Here is a 12,561-nt window from a genome sequence, read left to right on the forward strand (position 1 = left end):
CACTTCAAACTTGGGGGGGGAAAGAAATCTCATAAAATTATCTACACAGCACGTCTATAAATAAGAATATTCCCCACAAATAAACACAAATGCCAATATACAACACAGGAGCCACAAATAAGACGGAACACAGGCGTAACCCACAGATCTGAGCACAGTAGCGCACAAGAAACACTGAACTGCAAGCAGGATGTCCGCGGATAACAAACGAGAGTGAAAGTGGAGGGCCTGGAGCGTGTTTCCCGCAAGGTGGGCCTCTGCACAAAGTGTGGACGTCGAAAGGAGACAGACCGATCGCTTTACAATGGCTGAGTCTTCATCTGGAGCCTCGAACGGGGGTCACTTGTAGCTTGCTAAGCCCTGTACATGGTATTTCGGAGTCGCTATGCGGTAGCGTAATTGGTTGAGGCACTATGCTACATGCCGGAAGGTCGCGGTATCGAATCCCGATGAGGTCATTGGATTTTTTTCAATTCACCTCATCCTTCCAACCACACTATGGCCTTTGGGTCGACTCTGCCTCTAACAGAAATGAGTACTATGAATATTCTTGGGGGTAAAGGGGGGCCAGTGCGTAAGGCTGACAACCTTACCGCCATTTATGAGCTGATTGTCTACAAAATGTGGGAACCTCAACATCCCACAACCCTATAGGCATCCACGGCCTGTTACAAGGATACCTTTACTTTTTTACTTTACCCCTGAATTAGAATATGCAGCACTGGAAAAGATTTGAAATAAAATGTTGGTGGCCTAGAATTTGTCTGGAGGGAATGAGTAAAACTAAGAAATATCTCAATGATGATAATCACTGCCCAGGCAGAGATTCAAACCGAGCACTTTCTGAATAAGCCAACAGCATTACCGTGATGGGAGCCCACTCGGTATTACAGTAAACCATCGCTAATCCGGTTACAATTAATCGGGATCGAAATGTGACAAATGCTGTTCACAGTTGAGTACATATTTTAAAATACGCAAGGCATTTAGGAAGGCAGAAGAGTCACCTGTCTGTTCAGACAAAACTTGACAGTTTCTTCAGACCTGTATTATTACGTTCAAAAACAAAGTACAACTTCTGAGTCTTCTATCGAGGAATAAATGTATTGCTTTAATAGTTTTTAAATAAAGGCTATACACTGATATTTTGTTATTTACACGTATTTCCATCAGCTCCATTTATATCACTAAACTTTCCATGTATTTTTATTCTCAGTTTTGTTGTCTTTTAGGGCTACCTTTTGCTTCACTGATCTGGACGACCTCTACCTCCGGTTACTCAGGATTAGCGAGGGCTTACTTTACGTATTATGCAGAATGACTTGGCGATGTTAAGTTGATGTTTAAGTGATCAGCAGCGCGGAAGAGGAACTGATAGTGAGTTGCGGGTTCCAGGAAACTGATCGAGAAACAATTATGCCAGAATAGTAGGGCTGCCATGGGCACACCTCACGCAAGAACATCCCGTAAGCGAATCCAACTTTCTCCAGATGACATAGCAAAAGGCTTCCTGGTTACGTAACGCCACACGTAACTTTTCTGAAACTAGGACAAACATCGAGCACAAACACGAAAATGGCCGACATTCGCACTAATATTAACTGATAACAGTTCAGTTAGGTCGTTAAGAGTGCATGCAATGTAAATTATTTTGTTATCTACATTTCGTGGCCTCTGGTATTCCAACAGTGGGTGACTTGTGAAACTTCTCTTACGAATCAATAATAGTTCCTTACAGCAATAATATTCACGAAAAACTTTTAGGATACTATACAGGAAAATGGAAGCTTGATAGGAGAGTAAACATTTTAAATACCTTGGAAGGAAGTGGTCGTAGCCTACTCGAGGTATTATCCGCCATTTGTCTGGGACCGAGGTAAAGCACGATAAATCTGAGTCACGATACCTGGAGTCGCGGTCGAAATTCGAACCAAGCACCTCTAGTCTCAGCAAATCCTCTAACAGCAATTCTCCTGATTTCATGTAAGGGAGGGATACGCCATTTACGCCACAGAGAGCTTTAAGATATAGGCTTAACGGTGGATTATGCAGTACTTTAACGACGCAGTATCAACTACTATGGGTTATACTGTTATCAGCGAAGATGTCGAAGGAGATGGCTCCTGTGCCCTATTCTACAGCACACCAATGTTCTCGTAGGGACTGACGAAAACTACGACGTGACTCACCTCCATTTTGTACACTGTGATTGACGAGGCTTTGGACTAGGTACACCACAAATGAGTCAAACATTAATGTGCTCGCTTCTTTCGTCTAAAGAACGTCTCTTCATATACTGGTTGTGTCCCGCTAAGTACGGAAGGTCAGTATCCCAACTACGCCATGGCCTGGAAGGTCGATGAGACACTGTTCGATTCCCGGTAGGGGCAAGAGATTTTCTCTCCTCCACAATATCTAGACCGGTTCTGAGGCCCACCTAGCTACCTATCGAATTGGTACCGAGGGCTCTTTCCCCGGGGTTAAAGCAACTGGAACCTCAAGCTGGTCACTCCCATCAACCTAGCGACCGAGGTTAAGAATTAGCCGAGCTATGCCTACACTCATACACGCGCCTTAATGACGTGGTGCTTAAAGAGGTATAGGGACAGCTTTAGCTATCGTTTCATAGTTACGTCCGCCTGACCTGTACGTGTTAAATTTGCAAGTGTACACGAATCCAAACAATTCTGACGGAAAAGTGTATTGGGTATAACATGTTTTTCATTTCTATCCATAAATTCAGTTCGAAATATTTTCGCTGCGGTACATACAAACAGACCAAAAAGAATTTGTACACACCGTTCCGTCGCCATTTTATTTGACCATCCTGCCATTCGATAAGGTGGCTCTGGCATTCACGCAACTAGCGCCATCTTTTGAGAGAATATCACACTACATACCGTACATTACATTTTAGTTCAGCTTTATAAATGTCCGTATATAACTACTATTAAAGCAGTATACGGTTTTTGAGGATTACCTCTGTGGTCTGGTGGTCACAATTCCTGGCTACAGATCCAGAGGTCCCGAGCTCGATTCCCAGATTTTCTGAGAAATTGTGGGTCTGGAACGGGGTCCACTCAGCCTCGTGAGGATAACTGAGGAGCTATTTTAAGGAAATAGTGGCTCCTATCTAGAAAACCGAGATTAACGGCCGTGGGGATCCGTTGCGCTGACCACGCGACAGCCTTTATCCGCAAAATTTGGCACTAACTTCGCCGACAAGAGGCGGTCGCTTGGTCGGTATAGTTCGCTTGCGGACTACAGGCCACGGAGTTTGTTTTATACGGTTTTTGGGCCCCTTTGTATTTAGCGAATTACGCTCGTGTTACTCACAAAGGTGCTTTGGGATATTCATTTTTAGGTTGAAACATTATTTTCAGAATGCTTTACTGATTGCATTCAGCCATTAATTTCAGACAGAAACATAAATTAATTCATTATATTTTTAATTCTTATGTTGTGAGTGCCGATTTTGTATTTCTGTATCATATAACTGGGCTTACAATGACGTTAGGCGTGAAATCTTATCTTTTTCATGGTTCAGTTCCTTACGTTGGTATGACTGACCCAATTCTGCCAACTTTCAGTACCGACGTTGGTATAGCATGGCGAGAAAGTTTGAATCCAACGAGACAGTTTTATCAAACTGACACAGCATATCTTAGCTCTCTGTAAACATAAACCTGCAATTAACCCTTTTGTTTCCAAGGACCCGTTAGGAAAAAGCATACATCCCCCCTCCTCCACTCCCCGGACTCGCACGTAACGTCGGCCATTGTTAGAGGAACAACGGGCCTCGCATCCGCTGCGTCACTGTCTTCGCGGCGCACACGCTGGAGTTAACCGGAAACAAATATCAATTTATTCGTATGGGACGCAGCGCAAATCAGCTTTGCTGTGATGGCTCCTGGAGAGGTACCTCTTGTTTTCACAGAGATTATGAGGAAAACGAGAAGAGAAGGCTCAAATGCAGCGGATAATTACAATCCAGGGGCGTATGAATGTACGAGTACACATCTATGCCTACACCTCCTACACCTCTATAACCCGTGTAACTGGGCCACCCTGTTCCTGGGGGATATAAATACGGGGATCTGACCCTCCCTGTTGGGGAAGTCTCGAATCTGAGAGAGTAAAATGTGGTTATGAGCCCCGCGGCACTCGGACCTGAGAATGACTTCGCTGGCGAGGACCAGCAGCAATTCCAAACGACATACCCATCCTCTCGTCAGAAAGGGCACCCCACACAAACACACAGCCCGGAACCAGAGGAACGTTCGTCGTTGGAAGCCGTTACCAAGGAACGTGACTGAGAGCACTAGTCTATGGAATGTAGTCACGAGTTCCGTAAAAGTACCCAGGAAATCCAGTTATCAATCCAAAACCCGTCTACCGTCACTCACTAGCAATATGTGTACACAGAAGGTCATTTCATTAAACGATAATTACAATGATTTTATTGTAAATGCTTCAAATGAGATCTGTGCTAAATTTTTATTGCGGTCATGGGCGACGCAGCCCACTTCAGGTAACAGTTGTAGGGCTGGCAGGCTATGTCCGTGGGCAAATGATGAAGTGTTTCCCATGGATGCCATGCCACGGCGTGTGGACTAGCGCCAGAAATACAGACGAGCTTTATCCAGCTGGGTAGGATCCCAAGCATATCGGGTCATGAGCCCTGACCAACATCCTGTTAACACTGCACATGAAATGCCGTCAAGATAACTAACCTCTTAACTGCGGACATGTTGACTCTAAAGGCTTCTGACGACTCGCAACTACTGGGCTTCTGAACTTTGTCCATCGTCCGGTATTCTAGAAACCAGGAAGCAACGTTTCGGAAACTGGATCTCTTTACTTCCTCAGGTGAGCTGTAGTGAATCTAACAGGGATTGTCCAATGATTGAGGTTAACTCCTTCTAAGGAACCCAACTAAGTAGGTGCCTTCCACCCCTCACCGGAGGGCGGAAATAGAGCCAGTTTCCGTAACTTCCTGTTTTCTAGTTTCCAGAATAACAGACGATGGACAAAGTCCAAAAACTCACAAATCCTGAGTGTGGATATGTTGCCACTGAGAATGAAGACACCTGACCATAAGCGATTATTCGCTTTTCATGTAGTACTTCCCTTGCCTCATCTGATCCCCTGTACTCCAAAAAATATCTTACTCCTACTTCCATAATTCTCGTCCTTCTGTTTCCTTACAGCGGTTCCTAACATTTTATGAGCTACGTCATGTTCCTTTATTTTCGTTCAGTCTTTCAAAAGAATCCGTCAAAGTCTTAGGCCCTGAGCGACCTTTCGTAACGTGTTGTTTCTTATTATTAATAATTTCCTTTTTACAGTGAAGGATTGTTAGACCGAGACCCATCTCAAACCTGGAGAGCTACCCCCTTGCAGGCTGACAAAGACGAATTAGCCAGTCAATATATACCCGTGCTCTCAACTCGGAGGCCCTCTCGTCAATCCGCTGTGGGGTAGTCCACGAGGAACCCACACAACATGAATCTAACTCCCTGGCAGCAGAACCCGAAAGTCCAACATCGCTGATACGCTTAGACACGATCCTGGGCCAGTTCTATCTAACTCATCGTCAAGACTTATTTTCCTAAGGCCCATCTTATTAATAAACTCTCGGGTAGGAGAACCCAAAGGCTCAACTCCGCTAATATTAAAGCCCGCAAAAGGATACGATTCTGAGCCAGCCAAATCCACCTCCCATCCGAACATATTTTTTTTAGATTCATCTTCATGTCATCCTCTAATCTCCTCTAGGTACTTTCGAGAGGTTTCCCCACCAAAATTTTGCGTGTATTTCTAATCTCTCCTCTCTCCTACCCCACACAAAAGCCCGGCCCATATAATTCTTCTCCACAGTTATTAAAATGTTCAACATCCTGGTATATTTTTGGAATTAGGAACTTCCATCAACATAATTATATCAGACAGTGTCCTGCGACACTTAACTCTCGAACCTATACTCATAATATCAATTTTAATAGTATTCTCACACCTGCGCGTAAGTTTTGCAACGAATATGTTGAATCATAACCAGTTTACTGCACCCATGCTAGACGCCCGTCAATCTGGATTTCTGATAAAGCAACCTGAACTCCGAACAACTCGGTCGAGCACTCGTGATTCGTATTCGGCAGGCCTTGGCTTCAAACCTCGGCCTACACTATGGCTATCCATACCGAGGCTCTTCACTGCTCTTTTTACTTCCTACAGGAAAATGCCATGATTAGTACCTTAAACTAGGCAACGACCGCTTCCTTCTTGGCCTTTCCAAATCATTACTCACTAAATTCCCTTATCATCCAACGCCGAATGTCTGAGGCACTGACGGCGCTGTTAGTCACAAGCAAACATAAACTAACCCTAAGATTGCTAGATGAAGACCAAAGTAAAGTTATGCCTGCGCTTAAATTAAGCACCACTCCACGAAGACGAATGGGAGAGTGGATATATAGCGCCACCATTCTTCACTCCCCAGTAAATGGAGGGGAATCATCAGCTTTACGTTCCATCCGCTTTAGCTCCCTTGGGGAAGGGTTTCTAGTGCCCACTGGATAAGAGCCGGTCTGGACATTTTGGAAAAAGAGAGAAATATGAAACCAGTTCCCCGGTCTAGGTGAAGGGTACAGTTGTTTGCAAACTCTGCACCTCACTATTGCGCGCGCGCTCTGTGGTACAAACTGTGCATGTCGGGCGCGGCGTCTGTACACGGCGCTGTTTTGTTTCTGCTCCCGATAACGTTACATTCCTGCGAACAGCAGAGCATCACACAGCGTGGTGAAGCGAAGGCCAACTGGGGCCCCAGTTTCATCAACTGACACTGCCATGCTGAGGGCATGTCACGAGCAACTAGCAGTGCTCCCGCCGCACAGGACAGTCCTTGTACACACAAGTATGAAATGCAATGGGCACGAAATACGCGAACTTTAGGTTCCGACTACGGAAGTTAGCCAATGCTGTACAACGGTTTAAATAGCAACTGAAAGGAAGAGGAATGTACAGAATTGTACAGGAGAATCCAGACGAGGAATAGTAAGGCGTAAAACAGGAGTTTGGCAACTGACAGGAACATATTCAGCGAGAAACGTAAACAGCTACCCCTGCAACAGAACGTGGAAGCCGATATGATTGTGAGACGTCGAGGCTCTCGTTTCTGCTAAGAGGCGGAGTCGACCCCAGGGCCAGGAAAAGTATTTGAAGGGGCAAGATATTTATTAATTTCGATACAGAAATGGGTTTTAGGAAGAGAGTAAGATGCAAGAATAGAGGAATGACAAAAACAGGAATATCTGCATAATTAATATAAATGGGAGAGGAGGCCGTTTCATAAGTCAGGCGGTTAGGCTTCCCACCGTGGCGGTCCAGGTTCGAGCCCAGGTCATGTGGGATTTGTGGCGGATAAAATGGCAATTGGGAAGTTTTTTTTTTCGAGTACTTCGGTTTCCCTTGCAAATTCTCATTCCACCGACTGCTCCACACTTATCACCATCCGAGACTAGTACAATAGGCCAAACAGTGGCCGACTTACAAAGTGGATTCAGTCTCACCCCACCCCAGGGGGGAAAAAAAAGCATACGATTGAAGGAGAAATAACTTCAAATGAGCAGTAATCAGTAAGGGTAGCAATAGGATATATGTAACTAAAATGTTAATGTATAATAGATGAGTACCACGGGAAAAGTCATTTAAACTGGACGCCGGAGCGTACGACCACAGAGTCAAAGTCTAGTACTCCACAGTGGAAACTACATTCATATGGAACACCAATATTTCGCTGCTATAATCACAGCCTCACCACTGGACCTGTTCTGCGCCAGTCACCCCCGGCTCACAGATTCACAACGCACCTCCCTCACACTGATTTAAATATTATCCTCCAATCTGCGTCTATCTGATTATTAATTAACGGTGTACTTAACGGTGCTGCCAGGATCTCAAAATAAATACAGTCGAACGGTATGCCGATTTGTGAGTTTTAAAAGGATATGAGAGGAGGATTTTGTGGTATAATCTGAGGTACTAAAACCGCATTTGCTTGCAGTGACTGGTGAAAACCACGAAAAAAAAAACTCCGCTCAGGATAGGTCTCCTGCCCGAGATTTTAACCGGGGGTTTTCCAAATATGAATCAGGATTTTTTTCTCATTCGACCATCATATTCTAGATCTAACAACTGAACATTACGATTGCATATCTGAATTTTCTCTTACAGACACGACAGTACTATATCCGTGAGTGAGGGTTTTTGGCGTCAGGTTAAGATGGGGTTATGATCTGTCGAGGCCTCGAATTCCAGAGCGCATGAAGTAGTGCAGCGGTACTTACCGACAAGGTAACTTGGGGCACAGATACTATTTCCCGCTCGCATATTCTCGCACTGAATACAGTAGCCACTTGACGCACTGATGCAAAATAACATGGAGACTAAGGCAAGTAACCTCAAGTTCAACACCGCACCATCTTCATCAGTTTGCCAGCAAAACACAATCACGATTTACACATACTACAACCGGGCTGCGAACCCAGAGCACATACCTGAAGGCCCAACACGACGATGGATGCCAACAACACTACGCCACATACCTCACAGAACTATAGCCCGGGCGCTCGGTCGTTATCGGCATGATTCGGGCTTCTTCGGACGGAAACAGGTAACCCGGAGGCACGGAACTTCCTGTCCGCGTTGAGATTTTCTCTGGTCTGTCATCTGCTTTGTATCTTCTGCTAGCGGGGTTCTGCAGGAGGATACTGGATATGACACTAGGTGGCAGGGTGGTTTACCCTGAGTCCATTTACAGTGAAACCTATTATGCTGACCACTTAACTGTCCAACTCGAATGCGATCAGCTTAAGCTGGTGGCCAACTTACGGAAAAGTTCGAATTTTCTATTTTTTTAATGGAAATTGTGGTAGGCACTGTTGATCGGGTAACTGCAATGTCCACTGTACGAAATTTTTGCAAAAGTTTCAGACCTAGGATTTTGACAGATTTACTACCTTTTTTATGTAATTTTGCTATCCTTTCATTGCAATGATTCTCCAAAGTCTTCATAATCACGTGCCTAATCTCTTTAAATTTTCTAACTGTTGACTTCGCCACTGCTGACAGTTGAGCAAATGGTCACTGGCCAACAATTCTGTCTGTAAGTCCAAAACTTCTTTCTACTGCTACTAGCAATGCCCACGCACAAATGCGCGTGCCTACTGCCACTGCGGAAAAGATGATTCGGCTATCGACCTACAGAAATATGAAGATCCATTTCGTAAAATTTCAAAGAATCAACGTTAGCAACGCCATCTGTTATCACGGTCTCCTTTATATCTTCTGTTACATAAGGCACTATACGTAGACTCTTGGAGCAAGGGTGGTGTGATGTGGCCAGAAACAAGAGTAGGAATATGACTGTGTTTTGTTTGAAAAATTAAACAGGCTCTCTCTTTACAGAGACTGCTGGATATGAACTATTAAACTCAAAAACAGTATCAAGGGCTAAAGGTTCAAAGAAAGTTTAGTATATTGCTTCTAAATTAACATGAGAAGAGTAGGACGGTCATTGCGTTAACATACTCCGTTGTCTATTGATCTCAAAGAAAGAGCAAAAAGGGTGGTTAACTGGCACAGGAGAAAATGGATTGATAGGTTACCATTTGTACAGACATAAAATAATATCCATTATTCTATATGGGGTTCATGACTTCCGGTTCCACTACAAAGTCGAATACTCTTTGTTATTTTCGTGTCTTATTTTTTTTTCAGCGCGTTCGCAACAAAAAGTCGCAACAATACGCCCATTAGCATCACGCTGTTTGTCCTCAGTTGGTACCCATGCAACAACTACAGAACCATCGAATGGATTGTCATTCAATTTTATATCGGATAGTCTTGTCAACGTCTGTCGTATTCTGATTAAAATCGGACAAGAATAAGGCGCTCTGAGAGCATCTCCAGTGCAGACTGCTAAATATTTATCAGCGCTAAAAAAGGTTTCGAACAAAAGTTGTAGAGAAAACAATGGAGCCCGCATTTTACGCCCGTAACACATTTTAATCCAAGTCCTACGTTTTCGGGATAAGTAGAGAAAAGTTAGCATCGTGGGTTGTGATACCATGGATATAGGGTAGCATTGTGGGATATGATATCATGAATATAGGGTAGCATTGTGGGTTATGATATCATGAATATAGGGTAGCATCGTGGGTTGTGATATCTTGAATATAGAGTAGCAATGTGGGTTATGATATTATGAATATAGAGTAGCATCGTGGGTTATGATATCATGGATACTGTATCACATTATAAAAGTGACGCATTTAACGAAGGGGTAGCATCGTGGGTTGTGATATCTTGAATATAGAGTAGCAATGTGGGTTATGATATTATGAATATAGAGTAGCATCGTGGGTTATGATATCATGGATACTGAGTAGCATCGTGGGATATGATATCATGAATATAGGGTAGCATTGTGGGTTATATCATGGATATTGACTAGTATCGTGGGTTATGATATCATGAATATAGGGTAGCATCGTGGGTTATGATATCATGAATATAGAGTAGCATCGTGGGTTATGATATCATGAATATAGGGTAGCATTGTGGGTTATATCATGGATACTGACTAGTATCGTGGGTTATGATATCATGAATATAGGGTAGCATCGTGGGTTATGATATAATGAATATAGAGTAGCATCGTGGGTTATGATATCATGGATACTGACTAGCATCGTGAGTTATGATATCATGAATATAGGGTAGCATCGTGGGTTGTGATATCTTGAATATAGAGTAGCAATGTGGGTTATGATATTATGAATATAGAGTAGCATCGTGGGTTATGATATCATGGATACTGAGTAGCATCGTGAGTTATGATATCATGAATATAGGGTAGCATCGTGGGTTATGATATCATGAATATAGAGTAGCATCGTGGGTTATGATATCATGAATATAGGGTAGCATTGTGGGTTATATCATGGATACTGACTAGTATCGTGGGTTATGATATCATGAATATAGGGTAGCATCGTGGGTTATGATATAATGGATATAGAGTAGCATCGTGGGTTATATCATGGATATTGACTAGTATCGTGGGTTATGATATCATGAATATAGGGTAGCATCGTGGGTTATGATATCATGAATATAGGGTAGCATCGTGGGTTACGATATCATGAATATAGGGTAGCATTGTGGGTTATATCATGGATATTGACTAGCATCGTGAGTTATGATATCATGAATATAGGGTAGCATCGTAGGTTGTGATATCATGGATATAGAGTAGCATCGTGGGTTGTGATATCATGAATATAGGGTAGCATTGTGGGTTATGATATCATGAATATAGAGTAGCATCGTGGGTTGTAATATCATGAATATAGAGTAGCATCGTGGGTTATGATATAATGAATATAGGATAGCATTGTGGGTCGTGATATCATGAATATAGAGTAGCTAGAAGGATTAGGTCAATTTAAAAATCCAATGCCCTCATCGAGAATCGAACCCGCGACCTCCCACCTAATAGCATAGTGCCTGAACCAACCATGCTACGGCGTGCCCCGATCCATCTTCGATATGCGCTGTAATGTCCCATTTTAGTACGCATTTCTCTCCCTAGAGGGAGAAATTAACCAGTCCAACGTGATAATTTTGCCTTCAGATGGCAGCACTTGTCAGCAAGTTGGAAACTGAGAGATTCGCTTCAAGGTTATGAAAATGAAAGGGAAAACACGAGGACAAGAGCGTTGTTGACACAAAACATGCTTAATTTTTTTTTATAAAAGTGACGCATTTAACGAAGAAAGTTGTAACTTAACTAACAAAACATGCATCTCTTTTACTATTGCGACCTGTTACGTGAAACACTGTCCAGTTTCCTCAACTCCGATGCGATTATCATGAAGTTCGTACACACTTTCATGGAAAGAAGAGTAGTGAAGACTTCACAAAGTTCCCGAATGAAATATAAATCATAAGGAGATACTGCTCATGCCTGGAAGGACTGATGACAATCGGTTACCGCCTAAAACCAATAGCCGTCCTAGAATGACGCGCCGAACTCCCAACAGTCTACGACACTAGAGCAGAACTAAACCTAGTCTACAGCTGCTTTGTGGCTGTATCACATCATTTGATATCCTATGCATAAAATATCTCGTAAGATATTGATGTAGATCTGTCGTCATCATTATCATTGCATTGTTTACATGTGACTCGGATAACTTGTTACTGCGGTCCGTGTTACGCAGGTGTGAGGCACTGCATTGCTTACATGTGACTCGGATAACCTGTTACTGCGGTCTGTGTTACGCAGGTGTGAGGCACTGCAGTGCTTACATGTGACTCAGGTAACTCGTTACTGAATTTCATGTTATTTGGATAAGAGTGCAATACTTACATATGTCTCGGAAGCTTTGTTACTGAGGTCCGTGTTACGCAGGTGTGAGGCAATGCATTATTCACATGTGGCTCGGATAACTTGTTACTGTGGTCCGTGTTACGCCGGGGTGAGGCACCGCATTGCTT

General features: G+C 43.3%; 1 protein-coding gene across 9 annotated transcripts in view; it reads right to left on the reverse strand.

Annotated features, from left to right (window-relative positions):
- Positions 1 to 12,561, reverse strand: part of LOC111863758 — a 119,187-nt gene that overhangs the window by 78,988 nt on the left and 27,638 nt on the right. The window contains exon 1 of one of the 9 annotated variants that reach the window (XM_023850392.1): positions 8,346 to 8,549. The exons of the other annotated variants lie outside the window; for them this stretch is intronic. The gene's annotated coding sequence lies outside the window, so the exon portion shown is untranslated. Of the gene's footprint in view, positions 1 to 8,345; positions 8,550 to 12,561 lie in introns of those variants that run through there. 9 annotated transcript variants of the gene reach the window in all.

Source organism: Cryptotermes secundus, unplaced genomic scaffold (assembly GCF_002891405.2).
Source record: "Cryptotermes secundus unplaced genomic scaffold, Csec_1.0 scaffold572, whole genome shotgun sequence".
Taxonomy (NCBI): domain Eukaryota; kingdom Metazoa; phylum Arthropoda; class Insecta; order Blattodea; family Kalotermitidae; genus Cryptotermes; species Cryptotermes secundus.